Source organism: Lissotriton vulgaris, chromosome 5, assembly GCF_964263255.1.
Source record: "Lissotriton vulgaris chromosome 5, aLisVul1.2, whole genome shotgun sequence".
NCBI lineage: Eukaryota > Metazoa > Chordata > Amphibia > Caudata > Salamandridae > Lissotriton > Lissotriton vulgaris.
The window spans coordinates 1717802801-1717821913 of record NC_141693.1 but is presented as its reverse complement, the minus strand read 5'-3'; the positions used below and the strand labels follow the sequence as shown (position 1 = coordinate 1717821913).

At 46.5% G+C, this 19113-nt stretch overlaps 1 protein-coding gene and 1 pseudogene across 11 annotated transcripts in view; both read left to right on the top strand.

Moving 5' to 3' along the window:
* GRN (granulin precursor) overlaps positions 1-19113 on the top strand; it is a 1328618-nt gene that overhangs the window by 623641 nt on the left and 685864 nt on the right. The gene's annotated exons all lie outside the window — the stretch shown is intronic.
* LOC147717028 (uncharacterized) lies at positions 687-13928 on the top strand (annotated as a pseudogene).

Genomic DNA, 19113 nt, shown 5'->3' with positions numbered 1-19113 from the left:
CACCAAAAACCTTTCCAAAGGGCGACCGTTCCTAGAGCTAGTTCCTCAGTTAGTATTAATAGCGTACGCATCGCTCTCCGGCTTGGGAGTTCACCTACTGAAACACACCATGCAGGGCAAGTGGACGCCACAACAAAAGTTACTCCACATCAACCACCTGGAGTTACTAGCCATGTTCCAAGCCTTAACATCATTCCAAAAGCAAATATCAGACAAGACTGTATTAGTCCGCACTGACAACATGACAGCCATGTACTACATACAGAAATAAGGCGGGACACACTCTCTGCAACTCTATCAGCTAGCACAGAGCATGTGGCGGTGGCGATACCTCAGTACATTTTCCTCTTAGCCCAACATGTTCCAGGGCTACAGAAAAAAACGTGGCAGATCTGTTGATCCGACCGACACAACAGATCCACGAGTGGGAACTTCATCCACAAGTTCTTCAACCGTTCTTTCAGATGTGGGGACAACCTCAGATAGACCTCTTTGCCACCTACAAAAATGAAAAATACCCAAGCTTCGCTGCCGGATATCCACACCCACTATCCAAAGACAATGCGATATAAATGAACTGGTTGTTAGGCGTAAAGATCACCTTGAATAACTCTTGTTTGGTAGTTTTGTCGGTCTATCGTCCTCCTAACTCTACCCCATTATTCAATGATCTCTTTGCACCCATAATGTCTGACCTCTGCACGAGATACAAAAAAATCGTGGTAGCTGGAGACTTCAATTTACATTGGGAAAATCCTCACAAGGATCTGGCTACACGCCAATTGAATACTACAATGTCCTCTTTGAGCTTCAAACAACTCGTGGAAGTACCCACGCACATTAAGGGTCATACCCTCGATCTTGTATGGACTTCAGATCCAAATGTAACCCTCAGAGGTGTTCTACCATGTATATGGACCGATCACTATTTAATGAACTGGGAGGTCTATATTGATGGACACCTAAGTGATCTGTCTCGGGGAGTCAGGAAAATACGTAAATGGGATAAGGTTGATCTAAAAACCCTGACTGATACATTTCCGAAAGTGGCTCGACCCTCTGCTGTTGGAAGCAACCTGGAATACACGGATTTAACGTGGAGCCTGTGTCAAGCTATCGATCTGATAGCACCTGAAAGGACAAAGCCTATTAAAGGACCAGGAAAAGGAGCCCCATGGTTTACCCCGCTCTTGAGGGAGCACAAACGGAAGCTCCGGACCTTGGAGAGATCCTGGAGGAAAACCAAACACTACATAGCTAGGGATCAGTATAAAGCCTACCATTAACTGGTACAAAAAACTTATACTGCAAGCAAAGGCGGAGCATTATGAGTCTCGCCTAAATAAGGCTGGGAATGTCCAGAAAGAGACCTTTAAAATCTTATCTGAGCTGAGCAAAAAAACAGAATGCTCAGACACCACTATAGATTGTAATACCTTTCAGGGATATTTCCTAGAAAAAGTGGAGAACATCATCTCGGAAATAAAAAGTAATATGTTGAACGGTCCTATCTCACACCCTGATCTCTATAACTCCACGGACTGTACTATCGTGGAGTTTCCAGAGATTGATGCGCTGAGCTTGGAGCAATTGATGGGTAGAACTAAGTCTGGTTCCCCAGCAGACCCATGCCCCCTAGTGTATTTCGTGTGGCACGTCCCATCTTGGAGGAGCGTATTATTTCTCTCCTTAATAGATCTTTAGAAACTGGGCATCTACCTGTTGAACTTAAGGAAGCGCGAGTTAGGCCCCTGCTGAAGAAACCCGTCGCGGATCCTGTGGTCTTGAAGAACTATAGACCAATTTCTCAGCTGCCCTTTCTCTCTAAGATTTTAGAACAGCATGTCCTGAAGTTTCTATCTCTTCACGTGGAGTCTCATTGTTTACTCCACGAGCAACAGGCAGGGTTTCGAGCACATCACAGCACCGAGATGGTGATGCTCTCGGTGCTGGATGAATTAAGAGGCATGGCTGACATTAAGAAACTGAGCGCCGGGGAGGAGCCAAGATGGCGACTGGTGAAGACGTGTAGGCTCCCAGCTCCGGCAGCTACCTTTCCTCCGCGCTGGTATCCTGAATCCTATCCTGTAATTCTTGGCGGCGGAATGAGCGCTACGTTGTGCTGACTCATATCGTCTTTCCCCGGCTTCTCAGCTTGCCTGGCAGCCGGAGAAACCTGAGAGACGACTTCGAGCCCTGGCCCCGGGACTACGCCACCGACCGTCCCCGAGTCTGGAGGCTGAGGGGCGGCCGATCTGCCCGCGATTCGCTGACGCTGAGAGGGTGGCAATCTCCTCCCGAGTCGGACTCCTGGTTGTGCAGCCTGCTGAGGAACGCCGCGACCTGCGCCCGGAGATCTATTACCCCTCGGAACGCATTGCAAACAAGGCGTCTTTGTTTGGGGTGGGTGGCGAGAGAAAAGGAGCACACGGCCATGTTGGAAAGACGTTGGATGCCTGCTCCCTTGGCCCGGTGCGGCGGCTAGTAGCGCTGCTGTCCTGTGTCGACAGCTCGACCTTCATCGACTTTACGGGCTTGGAGCCCTGTGCTGCTGATTGACCGCGCTGCACTCGCCTAGAAGTTTGCCCGTGCCTTGCTTATCAGGATGGGATCTGTTACCTCAGAGACTGGGGGTGAGCACCCGTCCCTGTCTACCGGTCATGTCGCCCGACGAGCACTGGGGGCCGGTTTGCTCGTTCCTCTCCGGGAACATGAATGCGGGAGGCTCCAACCACCGCTCTCCTACAAAACTATCCTGGCCGCCCTGTCCGACTTTAGGACGGAAATGTGTGCGGGTTTTCGAGCGCTGGGTGATTGCCTCGATACTATGGCGTCTGATCTACGGAGGGATCGTAATGTGGAGGGCCAGCCGACTCCGGGACTTTCTTCAACTGAACCTACGGGGGATGCAGTGCTTTTCTTTACTGGCGGTGAAGACGTGATTGTCTCTGCTTCTACAGATGCCTGCCACCGGCCGACCAGTGTATGTGCTTGCGATACTTTGTTTCCCCTTTCTCCGGGGCTTGTTACTCTGCCGCCTGACACAATGTTACTGCCTCATGCCCAGGACTTGCTACAGCTGGCCCCCTCGGTGGTTTTCCCATTGTTGCCTTCATTCTGCGCTCCGGAGACCCCATATTTCCCTGATGGCCTATGGAACTTGATTGTGAAGGACAAAGGAACTACTGGTGACGTTCGATGGCCATTTTGTGTGACTGGTTTACTTTCCTTCAATATGCGGCCATGTTGGTTCTTTGTCTTGGTGGGGGCGGGCCTTCCTCATGCGCCTCACTTTGGGGTCTGTCCGAGGTCGGGTCAGGGCTAGGTTCTTCTTACGCTATCGGTTGCTTGGCGGGTTGGACCGGGATTGGAAGTGGTACATACTTGTTTAAGTCGCACACGTTATAATGACTTCCCTAACTGCTTTTGTATTACTGTCTGATTTTCAGTAGTCGCAAATTGTGTGGGGATAGTGTTTCTGTCTGAGGGGCTGGGAATGTTTGAATAGGCTCCTCCTCCCGCTTCACTTGTAGTTTTTGAGAGTTGCAGATTAGAATGGCCTATTCTCACTCTCTATAATTCAGAGTTATATTTTATTATTTTTCTTCTCTTTTCCTTTCTTCTCTTCTTTTACTTGAACTACATTTCGGGTTCTTTATGGGGCGACAGGCACATTGTCGGGGGGGTAGGCCGTAGCCTCCGCATTGGTGTAGGGTGGGGGGGTAGATTTTGTTTCCCTTATTTAGTTTCTATGGGCCTTTTTCTCATTTTCCTGCGCTTTCTTGTACTGTTTTCCTTTCTGGGTCTGTGATAGAGGATGGTTGGGAGTGGGTGGCGCTGGGAGTGGTACGAGTATGGTTCCTGTTGTCCGCTTTGTTTTTCTACTGTATTGCCACTCGGATGGGGTGCTTCACGCAATTGTTGCTGTTATTCCTGCTGCCTACTCATGTGGGGAACTACTATACGGACTCGGATCTCCTTTACACCTATCCTTCATTGATTTCTATTAATCGGAAAAAACTTTAAAATTTAACCTTTACTGCTCCTTCTCCCCGGCGACATGTCTTTTCCAGTGTAACTGTTATTAATTGTTGCTATAACACCTGATGCCGTTGGGGGATCGTATTGCTGGCACCTGTGCTCAATAGTGTTGTGGCCGGCCGGATGGTTGTAGGCCCGTATTTGTTTTTCTGTAACATGCACAATAAAGGTTTTCAAAAATTAAAAAAAAAAAAAAAAAGAAACTGAGCGCCCTGATTCTTTTAGATCTGTCGTCGGCGTTCAACACTGTCAGCCATGCCCTGCTCCTGGAAAGACTAGATAACTTCGGGGTTAAAGGTGTAGCCTTTAACTGTCTGAAATCCTTTCTTCTGGGAAGAACACAGAGGATACAACTGAGGGATCTGATATCAGACGTGGGGACTTTAGAGTGTGGGGTGCCTCAGGGCTCCGCCTTGTCCCCACTACTGTTTAATCTATACCTTCAACCTCTGATTGCATCTCTGGCCAGTATGGGCTGCAGAGTTTTTAACTGACAATACTCAGCTCGTACTGAGTATCGATAACACTGAGGCAGCGCAACTTCAAGCGCAGAATATCCTGAGGTATACGGTCGGGTGGATGATTAGAAATCTGCTGAAGATCAATCCAGACAAGACAGGTATTGGTAATTCCATTTACCGCCTCACCTTGGAGCGATCTCTACTGGCCACAGGAGTTACGGCCAACTCCGAAGCCAAGTGCAAATGTTAAGAGCTTAGGGATCAAGCTGGACTGTGACCTGTCAATGGGCAGCCAAATCTCCGCTGTTGTTGGGAGCTGCACGAACATCATCAGGCAGCTACGTAAATTAGTACCCGTTCTATCCCAGGCCATGTTGCGAACAATTGAAGCGGCGACCAACAGGTCAAGAATAGATTATGGGAATGTCCTTTATTTAGGCCTCCCTAAAACCCTGATGAACAGATTGCAGGTTGTGATGAACGACGCAGCGCGAATGATCTTTAGACTCCCCAGAAGGACCAAGGCATCTCCCTTACTACAGAGCTTACACTGGCTCCCCATAAAAGAGAGGGTTGAGTTTAAGAGTCTATGCACGGCCCATAAGGCGATTTATGGCCATGCACCTGTCTATATCAGAGACTGTCTGGAAGTGTATAGTCCAAAAAGAACACTTAGATCTTCTGATTCTCAGTTGTTGATCTGCCCTCGGTACAAACTGGTAACCAAGGGAGGGAGAGCCTTTTCTGTGTTGGTCCCTCAATTATGGACTAAGATGCCTGAGGGGCTACTCAGAGAGGTGAATCTCCTGCGGTTTAGAAAGTCTCTAAAGACATTACTGTTTGGGAGGGTCCTGGGTGCAATGTAGGCTGGATGCTGCACTATCTCCTTGTGGGATACGTAGTTATTGTATGAATTCCATCGATTATCCGAGGGCCTAGAGACCTGTAGATGATTGGCGCGATATAAATCCAACATAACAATAACAATAACAAGCACTAACCATTCAAGAACCTTTCCTGCAAATGCATCATAATAAGTTGATCTCCGAACTAATCCTAAATTCCTTCCTAAGGTCATTTCTCCCTTCCACCTCAATCAGTCTGTGGAACTACCTGTATTTTTCTCGCAGCCTCAAACAGCCGCAGAAAGAACTCTTCACACCTTAGATGTCAAAAGAGCCTTGCTATACTACATTGAGAAAACACAACCCTTTCGTAAGACCAAACAACTTTTTGTGTCTTTCTCCCCACCACACAAAGGCAACCCTATATCAAAATCTTGGATAGCTAGGTGGATTGTCAAATTCATAAAAATTTGCTACTACAAAGCTAAACGTATGTTATCTGTTCCTCCTAAAGCCCACTCTACAAGAAAGATAGGGGCTTCAATAGCATTTTTAGTGAACATTCCCTTAGATGACATCTGCAAAGCAGCTACATGGTCTACACTGCACACATTCACAAAACACTATTGTGTTGATGTGCAAACTAAACCACAAGCGACTGTGGGTCAGGCTGTACTCAAAACACTATTTTAAACTACTGCAACAGATATTGGTGGTTGCCGCTAAGAGGGCGTACTGCTATATAATCTATGCAACAGTGTGTAATCTGCAGCTCATATGCCTCGAACGGAAAATTCTACTTACCAGTATGCATCTGTTATTTGTATGTAGAGCTGCAGAGTTACACACGCCCACCCGCCTCCCCGGCTACCTTTATCTTTTCCAGTATTAATTAGATACAGCTTACATGGACATCCTTCCTTTTTTCTTACAAAGCTCCTCATTTTCCTAATGGGGAAAAACAATCTGAAGATGGAGCCGATGCCCATGCGCAATGTCATCCAAAGGAGGAGTCGCTTATCTCGTGACTTCCAAAGAACTTTTCAGGACAAAAACAAGTGCAATCCTCCGGGCCCAACACTAGATGGCAATCTATGCAACAGTGTGTAACTCTGCAGCTCTACATGGCAAGAACAGATGCATACTGGTAAGTAGCATTTTCCTTTTTTGCTCACTATGCCATTCCAGTTTGGACCCAGCCATATGCAAATCAGTCTTGACCCTGCGCCCAATGGGAACAGTCCAGCACGAACTGCCAGGCCAGGTCCCCCTCTTAGGACCGGTTTCGGGCTTTCAGAAGCCGGTCCCAGGATGCTTGTTTCCGGTCCAAGGAGGACCTGGCTTGGCAGTTCGGTCTAGACTGTTTCCATGAGGCACAGGGTCAAGACTGATTTGCATATGGCTGGGTTTAAACTGGGATGGCACAGTGAGCAAAAGAACAATGGATTTAACCCAGATCTCATGACTGGAGGTGAATGTATGATTCATGCAGCATTCCGCCATTTGTTTGTGTAGCATTCTTTCTAGCTGGACCACACACAACAGATCCAGGTGGACGCCCATCTCTTTGTTGGCTACGTGGGTGCCAAAAAGGTCGGACTGTGCACAAGAAGACCATCTCTCGGTGGGTCATTGTGTGCATAAAGGCTTGTTAATCCTTTGCTAAAAAGGAGCCTCTGGTGGGATTGCACGCCCACTCTACCAGGGCGACGGCAGCCACTACTGCTCTGGGATGACATGTCAGGCAGCTACGTGGGCCTTGCTGCACACGTTTACCAAGCACTACTGCCTTGATAGCCAAGTCCTGAGAGACTGCTTTTTTGGCCGTTCTGTTCTCCAGGACTTTCTAGTGTGATCTTGGTTAGCAGACCCACCACCGGGGTTGGTATTGCTGCGGTATCTATTCTAAGGTAAGGAATCTATCACTACGTGTTTCTTTCAGATGCACAAGTTACTTACCTTTGGTTACGATATATCTGTTAGAAACATTAGTAGTGATTGATTCCTTACCGTCCCACCCATTCTGCCCATTCTGCAAATTGATTTCTAGGGGTAAGGTCATCCCTTTAAGGGCCCTAGTTTCATGCCATCAGAGGTCAGTTTCTTGAATGGCTAGGAGTTCCTGGCGCGGAAAGTCGTGTACGGAACAGACGTCTGCCCGTGTGGGGGTGTCCAAGTAGCTCAGAAGAATTCATCCCAGCGACGACAACGCCTACCGACACGCAGGGGTACTGCCGACGATAAACTTTCAGGATGCAGTCCGACGCCTGGGGATAATTTTAAGGTAAGGAATCAATCACTACTAATGTTTGGAAAGCATTACCGTATCACTCTTCTTTGCAGCTAGTCATAGTGTCATTCACCCAATCCCACCCCTACTCCCACTTAAATGTGAAGTAGTAATTGAGGGTTACCACACTAACCTAGCTCAGTTATACAGACACCTGCTTTCCTATAGGGAGAAATTATTTAAGCAGGGTTGGAATCTGTGTAATGTTGCATTGACTGTTTCGGAAGCGTGACATTTACCCCTGTTCACGCTTAATTCGAAATACTTAGTAGAAAAACAACGTGCAGCAGTCACTTGTATAGCTTCTGAGTCTTCATTACTGCAACTAGCAAACAGTGCAATGGATAACTTTTGTTTTCTGCAATCTGGTTTGGAGGATTTGGATGTGTGCTATGACTACTTAATCGACTATTTTCTCCATATTTTTTTATCTCTGAAGCTAAGACCTAAACTACATATCCAGCTAGGCAGTGTGGTAGTCCACACTACACTTCAATGTGGATTGACGCTGGTGCAATGGAGGGTGTGCCTCCAGGCAAAGAAAATAAAATGCTGCATGCAGCTGTGCATAGTTTAGCTGTAGGAGCCGCCATGAATTGACACAGTGCTAATTTACAGGACTTTAGGCATCAGGATGAAGATCGCAGTCCTCATGTCTTTTGAATCTGATCTGATCCTGCTATGGATCCTGGTTAACCGGATTCCCCGGGCAGGTGCTGACTCTGCAGCAAATGGCGGTCCTGAATGAGACCACCATTTGCTATTGCTGCAATTCCAGTGCCCTGTGGCATGCCTTCAGGCACTACACAGCTGCAAGGGGCTTGAATTGGACTTCTGCTGGAGTGTCCACCCCTGCTGCAGTCTGCCAACACAGGACCTGCTATCGGGCCCTGATCAATTCCGGCATTTATTTCTAACCTGGAAGTTGGGTACGAAGTATTTCTTTCCATATCGTCACCAAATCCACTGACCTGATCCCATACCGCTGTCTGCCCTATCCAGGCCTAGGACGTGCTATGGGAATTACAGCAGCGTAACCAGTGTGAACGTATGCAGCCAGATTCCAATCCAGTATCTTGGACACAATGCTGAAACCTGTAGATGGTTCACACTATTCTTAGTTCTGATCAGAGCCAACTCATAAATCCACCCCTGTCCTTCAAAACCATGATGGTGATGGGGATATGTGGCTGCCCCTTCCTTTTTCTATGGATTGAATTTAAACATAGAAAATGCCACTGGGCTAAGCATGCTTTCTGAAACGGAGCTAGACTCGCCACCTGCTCCATCAAAGGAAGATAACTCTTCATTTGTATTGATCGTTTGGAAGGCAGCTGAAGCTCTAACATTGCGTGGACCATTGTAGAAATAAAAACAAACTTATTAGAGTGACTTTCTTCAACCAGGGCAGCATCATCTAAGCTGGTATGGCTATTAATGGACCCCTTATTAATGCCATTCTGGCTACTTAGGCTTAGCCTTGTTAGTGCTCTGCAGTCAGTCGACCTGTGACTAGGCGACCTGGGCCGGCCTCTGGTGACCCCGACTTCATAACTGCACTTGAGAGCCTGATTGTTCAAACTTGGACTAGTAAGATTAGCCAGCCCTCCGAATAGGAAATTGAAAACAATTGATACTTTTGGGAAATAGTATGCTTCCTGTGACCAGTCTGGCACCGCGATCTATTAATGCAGTTTGCTTTCTGTGGCGGCACACCCACGCATCCTTGGACATAACTAGCAACATCTTGTCAGCTGTCTGTTGGACCTCAAGGCTACACTACCTTAAATTAAGACGGTCAGAACTCATCCAAGTACGTGCCCTGAGCTCACCTGGACACACCTGCATTGGAAGAGCTACTCGCACTAGAGTTGTACTCAGAAGGGACACCAGCCAGCAATCAACTATTCTGTAAATGTATAGACCTTCTTTTTTTTGGGGGGGGAAAACTTTATTGTCAAGAAGGCAGAAAAGTTATTCACATTGACACTTTTGATCGCCAGTTTAACATTATCACAGGCTATTGTCAAAGAGACGGATAAAACATATTACATTCTGGCACTCTGTAGTTATCTTCACACTATGGATATGGAAGAAGTAATAGCAACCATTTCGCACAGACTCTAACTCACTAACATACCATACCCTGTTTCAGTTCGTAATCCGCCCACTTATGATACAGTGATCAGTTCCCAGCAATTTCAACTAACAGAAAAAAATTACATCTATAAAACCCAACTAATGTCATCACTTCAATAGAATGTTGTACCCGTTTATAGGCAGTTGTCATCCATTGCACATGATCAGTACGTTGTCAAAGGTAATGTCATTTTCTTGCATGTATAGACCTTCTTATTGGACATGCTCTTTGTTGGCTCTAAGCAAACAAGGTTGATCCAGTGCTTGAATAAGTTAATGATAGTCCTCCACAACACAGTCCTTGGAGCTATTGATTCCATCTTAGCAGGGGGTTGTTTATAGACCATGCCAGTCCTTGCAACTTGTGCTGCAGCAAAGAATCCAGTCCTTATGAGGCCTGCGAACGTGGCGCTAACTATCTGTTCTACCAAGCAGCTTTTGTTCGCACTCTTAGGTTCATTCCTGGCTGGTTGAAGGCAGAGTATAGCATTTCGTCTGATTAATCGGTCTTAATTGTTCTAATGGGCTATGCCACGTCATTTATTTCCTCCTTACCTCGCCTTCCTTCCACAATGAGGTAGCTTTCCGAAAAACACTGGGCAGTTCTGATGCAGGCAGTGAATCTTCCATTGCCCTTTATGCCATGGAATGGGTACTTCTATATACCGATCCTGCAAACCCACATATGTCATCTGCAGTTTCAAAGTGGACCTGGAACACTTTCACTTTACTGTGCTTCCCTTTGGCCTAGCCCTCTGCTCCTCGGGTGTTGACAGAAGTGATGGTGATTGCTGCCTGTCTTTGGAGGTCAGGATTCTACAACTGGGACATTTAAACAGCAGAATACTATCATTATATTGAGCTTCAACACTGGATATTAGGCGTGGACATGAGAGAAACAGCCACCAGACACCTCACCACTATTGAAAGATTTGTGAAGATGGGAGTGGGAATCAAGGATGCACTATCTCCTTTTATAATCCTTATTACTTTCAAACCTTGTCCATCCCTGTCCACGACACCACTTTCTGGGAGCTGACACTGGGTATGGACATTTCCAATGAGCAATGGGACAAGTTGAGGAGGGAAATCACGAAGTTTAATCACTCAATGGAAATAAGGGAGGCCTACAGTACGGTGCTTTACAACTGATACCTTTAGCTTGTCAAACTAAAAAGAATTTTCCCCATAGCCACGGATTTATGTTGGCTAGGATGTGGCATGTTGGGTGACTTTAGACACATCTAGTGGGATCACCCCTCGTTTAGCCCCTTATGGGCTGAAATCCTGGCACAGATCAAAGGGATTCTCTGATATCCGGTGCTGGATGACCATGGTTTGTACTCCTTGGCCTATGAGAGAAATCTCTTAACCACCAAACGATAGGAGACCGATCAATTCTCTGGCTGCGTTTAGGGGCAGCCAAAATGGCTGTAGCAGCATAGAAGAAGAGTACCCCTCATTGACTCAATGGCACTCTTGCATATGGCAGGCCCTCACAATGGAGCGCTTGTCAGCTATTTTACTTTGATTCTCCACTAATGGATCTTTCATAGATTCACATGCTTGAATCATCCAAGTCGTCGTAGTGGGAGTCCCATTGTATACATATAAAAGCAGATACAATTACCATAGGTTACCATGCAATGAAAAGTCAGTGTCATAGCCTATCCACCTTTTGTAAAAAAAAAAAAAAAAACACCCAAATCCAACCAACAGCCAATCAGGCGACGGCACCCTCTAGAACAATCCAAAGAGGCTAGGTTCCCCAGATTTTCTACTGCACGTCTTGTGAAAGGGAGTCTCCCTGAGCTCTGCTTATTTTTGTCTGGTTTTTCCAGTTTTCTAGCAGTATTTTCATCAAATATGTCAATTTTCAAAGATAGGTCTATTCAGGTTGTGTGGATCATGTGGGAAAGAGGCTGCATGCTGAGAATCCACATACGAGCTGCATCTAGTGCCTTTACCCTCAACACAAGGTAAAAGACTGCAAAATCTGTAGAACCTTCTTTATAAAAACCCTCTAGGGTAGGGAGGGTAGATTATTGATGTGGCTACAAAAACTTAAGTCAAAATCTGATGTTCTCTCTGAGGATGAGGAGAGTTCCACCTCACTTGCTTCAAAGGAAACACCTAAAAGGAGAGCGAGAGATATCTCTTGAATCTCCTGAGGTTTCCTAGAAAAAGACATCAAAAAGGTCTCTCACTAAAAGGAAAGCTTCCATTTCCTACTGAGGAGAAAAACCATAAAGACAAATATTCTTCTATCCATTCCATGAAGATTTCGGCCGCAAAGAAGCTTTTACTACAGACGACGTTCACTTCAGAACCTCTGTAGACGAAAAAACCATGCTCTAAACAAGTTTCTCTTTCCTCATCGCCGAAAAAAATCTCCCTTCGCCGACTACTGACTCGATGACAGTCCCGTCTACTATGCTTCTGGTGACTACGATTGCTGTACTTCCCTCTACCTCATCGTCAACGGCAACACTGACTACAGCCTTTTCATCTGCATCCTCATTGATGACGCTGGGTCCATTGACTACTTTGTCAATGACCACGTCGACAACAATCTCATCGACGATACAGACAGCTGCTTAATCTTACTCTATCATGTCCTCGTCTGGGACGCAGGCACAGTTACCGTCCATGAAGCTGACTACTATTTACCCCACGCCTGGTCGTCAGCGAGGAGGATGACCAGGAATTTGGAGGATATTGTCAACAAGAATATCACTCTCATGCAAAAATACAATATATGGAACCAGTTTCTGAATCTATGGTCCACCTTCCTGTCTCAATGGTTCAAGGCCTTCAAAATACATTGAGACTATCGTACACGTTTTCCTTCAGGACCTGTTCCTCCTCCACCTCCGCAGCCACCACCGCCTGTTTCACCACCTCTGTACCTGTGTCTGCATCCTCCCCGGTAGGAGATACTAGTGGGCCGCAACAACATCCAGATACCTCTGATGAGGGAGAAACTGAGGATAATCGGCCTCAGAAGGAAGGCCAAACAGGAGATGAATGGGACGACTCTCATATAAACACTAGTGTCTCCATTTCCACAAATGATAGTCTCCTCCGGAAGACATTGGCGGCTTTCATGCTATGAGAGAGCAGCATCATGTTTTCAACTATCCCTAACAGTAAAGCAATGACTGCTTTCTTTATGATTTCAAAGACCTATCTGGAAAATCTGTTGGGTCTATGCCTGTTGACCACATATTGGAAGAAGGGATAAAGTAATGAGGACACCAGCCACAGTTATCCCTGTCTTGCTCAGAACTGACACATACAAGGCTCCGGTCGATGCTCCAACGTGTCTAATAAGTTATCCTATGCCTGACTCCGTTATCTCAAAGGCTGCACAATGGAGATCAATGAACCCTCTAGCGCCCATTACTGCTCCACCTGACAGGGAAGGGAGGCGCTTGGATAATATTGGGAAAAGGTTCACAACCACATCATGAGTAACTGTTCGAGCTGCCAACGCTCTTGCAATTTTAGCCATGTACGATTGACAGATGTGGTCGGACATTGCCCAATTTGTATCTCCTTCCAGAAGACAAGAAGATGGACGCTAGAAAAATCCAGCTTGAAGGAGAAATGTCGGCATCCAAAATTATTGATGCTTCCATTGAAACACTCTTTGGCAAGCATATCGATTATTCTTTGCTAACCATCAAAACAGATACAGACACGGCTAAGGCTCTAGGAACGCTCCAATACAGAAAGACCCCCTTTCGTGGAGTGCTGTCGGGGGAAATGATTCCTTTCAGGGAAGTTATCCAAGGTTCCAGCTTCAAACCTACACCTCTTACCGGCCGTCCTACCAGCAGCAACAGCAATATCGTGCACCACCACAGGCTGCCTACTCCAGACAGCCTAGACGAAAGCGAAAGGCTCAGCCCAGAGATTTTGGCCGTTAACGGGGATGACGCTTCGCCACCTGCCGCTCCTCTCTATTCTCTGAAGAAAACCCCTCTCGCATTTTCTGCACCAGTGGAAAGAAATAACATCAGACAAATGGGTCCTAGATATAAGGTATGGCATAACATTGAAGTTTACCACAACACCACCTCATCATCTGCTTCAAAGATCAACCCCACCCCATCTTCAGGTATTAAAGGAGGCTTTGATAATGCTTAAAGAAGGAGCAATAGAACATGTTCCATGCTTTCAGAAAGGAAAAGGTTTCTACTCTTGCTTTTTCCTGATCAAAAAAGAAGTTGGGGGAATGTCATCCCATTTTAGACCTCAGGAAACTCAACAATACCTGCTGAAGAAATCCTTTTGCATGGTTACTCTTCAGGAGATTTTGCACCTTCTGAACCATTCAGATTTTTTAGCAAGCCTTGATTTGGAAGACTCATACTTCCATATCCCTAATCCCCTTCCCACCCCCGCCCCCTCCCAACATCAAAAATTTCTTCTTTTCTCTGTGGCAGGCGCGCATTATCAGTTCAAGGTCCTTCCCTTCGGCCTTCACTCAGCTCCACGGGTTTTCACCAAGTGCCTTGCTCCTGTGGCAACATTCCTACGGCTGAAAGGACTACAGCTCTTCTCTTACCTCGACGATTGGCTGGTAAAAGCCCCTTCTCTTAGGCTTCAGAAGACATCTTTTTTGCCTGCAACTATTCCGCTCTCTAGGGCTGGCAGTCAATCTTCGAAAATCCATTCTAGCTCCTTCTCATCGACTAATGTTTCTCGGAACACTAATAGAGACTCTACAAAACAAGGTATTCTTGTCAACTGAAAGACTAAACACCTTATTTCTGGCTCACAACCTTTACAGAAGGTGCGCTTCTGTACGTCTCCTCAAATCCTTTCTTGGGATGATATCTTCCGCCATTCTCAAGGTACCTCATGCTCGACTAAGGATGAGACCATTCAAGAGCAGTTGGACGCCCAATGGCTTTAAATATCAGAGTCATTCGACGACCTAGTTAGAATAACTCCGATCATGAAGGATCCACTTATTTGGAGGCAATCTCCTCTCAATCTCTCTCTCTGGGACTGTCATTCCTTTCTCCTCTTTCAGAGTTTGTTTTGACAACAGATGCATCTTTGGAAGGTTGGGGAGCAAATCTACAAGACCTCCAAATAAGCGGCAAATGGAGTCTCTCTCTCCAAAATACATTTCAATTTTTTTGCAGCTACGGGCAATTTTTCTAGCCCTCCAGTAATTTCTCCCAAGGATAAGAGCATCCTCAGTCCTCACACGCGCAGACAACACCACCTGCATGCATTATCTGAACAAGCAGGGAGGAACAAGATCTCAGATTCTATCTTGGGTAGCTCAGAAGTTATGGGAATGGACTTTACAACATCATATAACAATCAAAGCGGAGCATCTCCCAGGAGTAAAAAACAATCTGGCAGACACTTTTGGCAGGTTGAGTCAACCAAATCACGAGTGGGAACTCAAACAATCAGTTTTCGACCACATCTTCCAAAAATGGGGAAGTCCAACTTAGACCTATTTGCGTCTCAGGGAAACCAGAAATGCCGGTTCTTTGCCAACAGGCAACCTCCGACAGGGTCATGGGAGAATGCGTTTTGATGAAACGGTCGGGAATCTTTGCATACGCTTTTTCCCCATATCCTCTGATCTCCAGAGTGTTGACGAAAATTAAACTGGAACAGTGTCGACTCATTCGCATTGCTCCACTTTGGCCTCGTCATCACTGGTTCACGGAGCTGCTCCTGCTGTCGCAATCCAATTCCTATCGCCTTCCTTTGTCAGCCACCCTGCTAACGATGAACAAGGAACAGATCCTGCATCTGCACCCAGCTGCTCTTCAATTGCAGGCCTGGAACCTGAGTACAATGAGTACAAGGATTTAGTTATCCCACAGCTCTTGCACTGGACAAAATATATTTACAATCCTGAGTCTACTAAAACATATAGACTAAAATGGAAACGTTTTTGTTCTTGGTGCCATCGCAATGGTACTCACCCTCTTCACTCTTCCCCAGAAAAAATCCTGCCTGATCTCTTATCTTTGGCAAGATCCGGTCTGGTGTATGCTTCAATAAGGGTACCATTATATTGCCTTCCTAGTTGGCGACAGTACCTCACTTCTACATATAGGCCATTTGGGGAAATACAATTGGGATAGATCTGAGGATCTTTTATAGTTTTCCTCACTCCTGGAAGAACCCTAGATTAACTGGTATGAGGAACTGGCTCATGCTAATGTCTTAACCCTTTCGATGCTCATGACGAGCTCAGCTCGTCATGATGCACAGTTGAGCTGTGCTGATGACGAGCTGAGCTCGTCATGACACCAGCAAAATGGCAATTTTCAGCACAGGAGGGGGAAAATGCCTAGCAGCCAAGGAGTTAAGACACTGGTCTAGTCTCCCCTTCTAGTGTGGCCATCGAGGAAGAGGCTCCATTTGTCATGGTAGTGTGGAGGGTGGCTGAGGTCCTGGACTTTATGCTACCCTTGGTGTCGATTAAGATGAGTCTTGACCGAGGTGCTTCAACCGGGAGTCACTCCCATCGATCCTTTTTTCTGCTTTTAACGAAACCCTCACTGATGTCCTGCTCAAGGCATGGACCAAGTCCTCCATGGGGACTTCTGTCAGCAAGACGATTTCTTGCAACCACCTCCCTATACCTGTGAACCCAGCTCTCCTCACCCAGCACCCCCTCCCGGAGAGTATGGTTGTTTGGGCGTCCATGTCCAGAGTCGACCCTGGAGCATTCCCTACTGCACCACTGGATAGGTAATCTAAGGAGCTGGACTCCTTTGGTAAGAAGACTTTCTTTTACAGTAACCTTTCACTGCAGTCTGTCAACCCCAGGCGCCTCTTGGGCTAGTATTCCCACACAGTTTGGGATTCGGTTAAACAAGTGTTGCCCATGGGATTGGAGACCTGAGCAGTCCTGTTTCAGGCTATTGCCAATGGCAGTGAGGCAGTAAAGTTCACTATACGCTGTGACGGGATATGACAGACTCGCTAGGCAGAGCTATTGCTTCTTCAGTGGCTGACTGGCAATGGCAAATCTGGCTGAGATCTACTGGGTTTCTAGGGAATGTCCAGGCATCTCTTATGGACCTGCTCTTTGCCTTTCTCTTGTTTGCTGTTCAGGCAGATTCTCGGTGCTCAAGTGCTTTAAGGAGAGCAGGGCCACCCCCATTGCATTGGACCCTCAGGACACCTATTTTCAAATATCTGTCCTGTTGGCCCACAGACTTTACCTGTGGTTCACGGTGGACAACAAGCGCTTTCAGTTTGCGGAGCTTCCCTTTTGCCTCACCAGCGTATTCACAAAGGTAATGGTGTTGGTCGCAGCCCATCTGCAGAGGCCCGGTATTCCAGTTTTTTCCTAACTTGACGACTTGTTGTCGAAGGCGGGCTTACTCCTGGCAGGAGTCTCCCACCACCAAACTACGGTGGACCTCCTGCATTCACAGAGATTCACTATCAAAGTTTTGGAATCACACCTGAGACTGACACTCCTTTCAGCCGAGCCTTTCTGTACACAGTGCAGTGTTGGGCCTTTCCTCTGGAGCGGCAAGCCCAAGGTAATTAAGGCTATGAATCAGATGTTTCAGCCTATATCCTGGATTTCTGTGAGAATTACTGAGGCTTCTGTACTTCATGGTCTCCTGAATACTGCTGGTCACACATGGCCGCTGGCATGTGTGGGTTCTGCAGATTGACCCAAAGTCTCGGGCTCAGAAGGGGAATCTCTCCAACCTGGTCCAGATATCAGAGTGAACTGCAAAAGATCTGCAGTGGTGGATGACTAACCATCTTCCTTCCCAACCCAATGCTCACACTGGTGACCGATGCATCACTTCCTGGGTTGGAGTGGCCATCTGGTAGAGGTGAAGATCAGCGGGCTCTGGGCTCTGGTCTTGTCATAGTCTGAACTCCACATAAACCTATTTGAGTTGACAGCATTCGCCTTACAATGAAAGCCTTTCTTTCTTCCTTCAATGCAAGTGTGGTTCAGGTGTTCAGACACCACTGCTGTGTGGTATTGGGCAGAGTGGTGTCGTGGACCCTATGTCAAGAGGCCATGTCAGAGATATGTAAGGGCCATGGTACCCAGTAACGTATATTCAGTATTTTTGTATATGCCCAGTTTACCACTTAATAAAGGATTCTTTGTAGTTTATTCTGAGGTATTTTTAGCTTAGTTAACTGGATTCCAGGTATTATCCCTAAAGAAAATCCCATTTGAGATAGTCTTCCCTGGCAGTACCATCTAACTAGGTTGGGATGAGGTGGCCGATTAAGTGTGCTACATTATGTGAGTGAACCCACCTCATCCAGTTCTTGAAATAGGAATTTAGGAAAGGTAGTCAGAATCTCTCTAGAGAGGCACTTCCTGACAGGCGCATTAAACTTTAAGTATCTTCTTGACGGGCCGCCAGTTCATTGTGGTTTTAGATACTTTACTAGAGGCAGGCATGGGGCATAGCTCAGCCTTTCTTTCTCTGTATGATTAAGGGAGCTGTGCAGAAACTGACCTTCTCCAGATGGTGTGTGCTCTGCATTAAGAGCTACTTTGTATTGGGCAGTAGGAAACCCTCCTCCTGAGGGCTTGCAAGCTCATTCCACCAGCGCCAAAGCTGCGATCACTGCTCGGGTGGTCCCTGTCCAGGACAACGGTCAGGCAGCTACATTGGCATCTTATAACAATTTTACTAAACACTACTGCTTTGAAAGTCAGGTCTGTCACAATGGGCACTTTGCATACCATATATGTAAGTCACCCCTACAGCAGGCCTTGTCGCCCTAAGGAAGGGTGCATTATATAAGCTGTGAGGGTATATCTGCCTGAGCAGATATGCCCCTTTGCTGTCTACTTCAATTACTCGATGGTAAAAGTGAACAGGGAAGCCATCTTAAGTATATGTACTGGGCACTGGTCATTAAGAGTTCCCCCACCTACATGATGGCTTCACTGAAACACCTTGTCTTAATAAATCTGTACTGATTCCAGTACTAGATTTGACATGCCCTCAGAGGCCACATTAGAGGTGCCCCCTGAAACATTACTAGTCTCCTAGTATGCTGGCTGACTGGATCCTTCCAGCCTACCACCAAGGGAAGATGGGAGAGAAGCCATCATTTGGACCCAAACAGAGCGCTCTTTCTATATTGATCACATCAAAGTAACCTGGTTGGACGATTGGCCCTTCATTGGAGCGGAAAAAGGAAGGGGCGTTCAGAAACAGACCATGTCTCGAAGGATTGTATTCTGTATCAAAATCTGTGATACACTAGCTAATAAGCCTCCTAAACGCTAGTGGGATAATTCCGCCAGAGCTAATGCAGCTTCTACTGCATTAGCTCACATAGTGCCTGT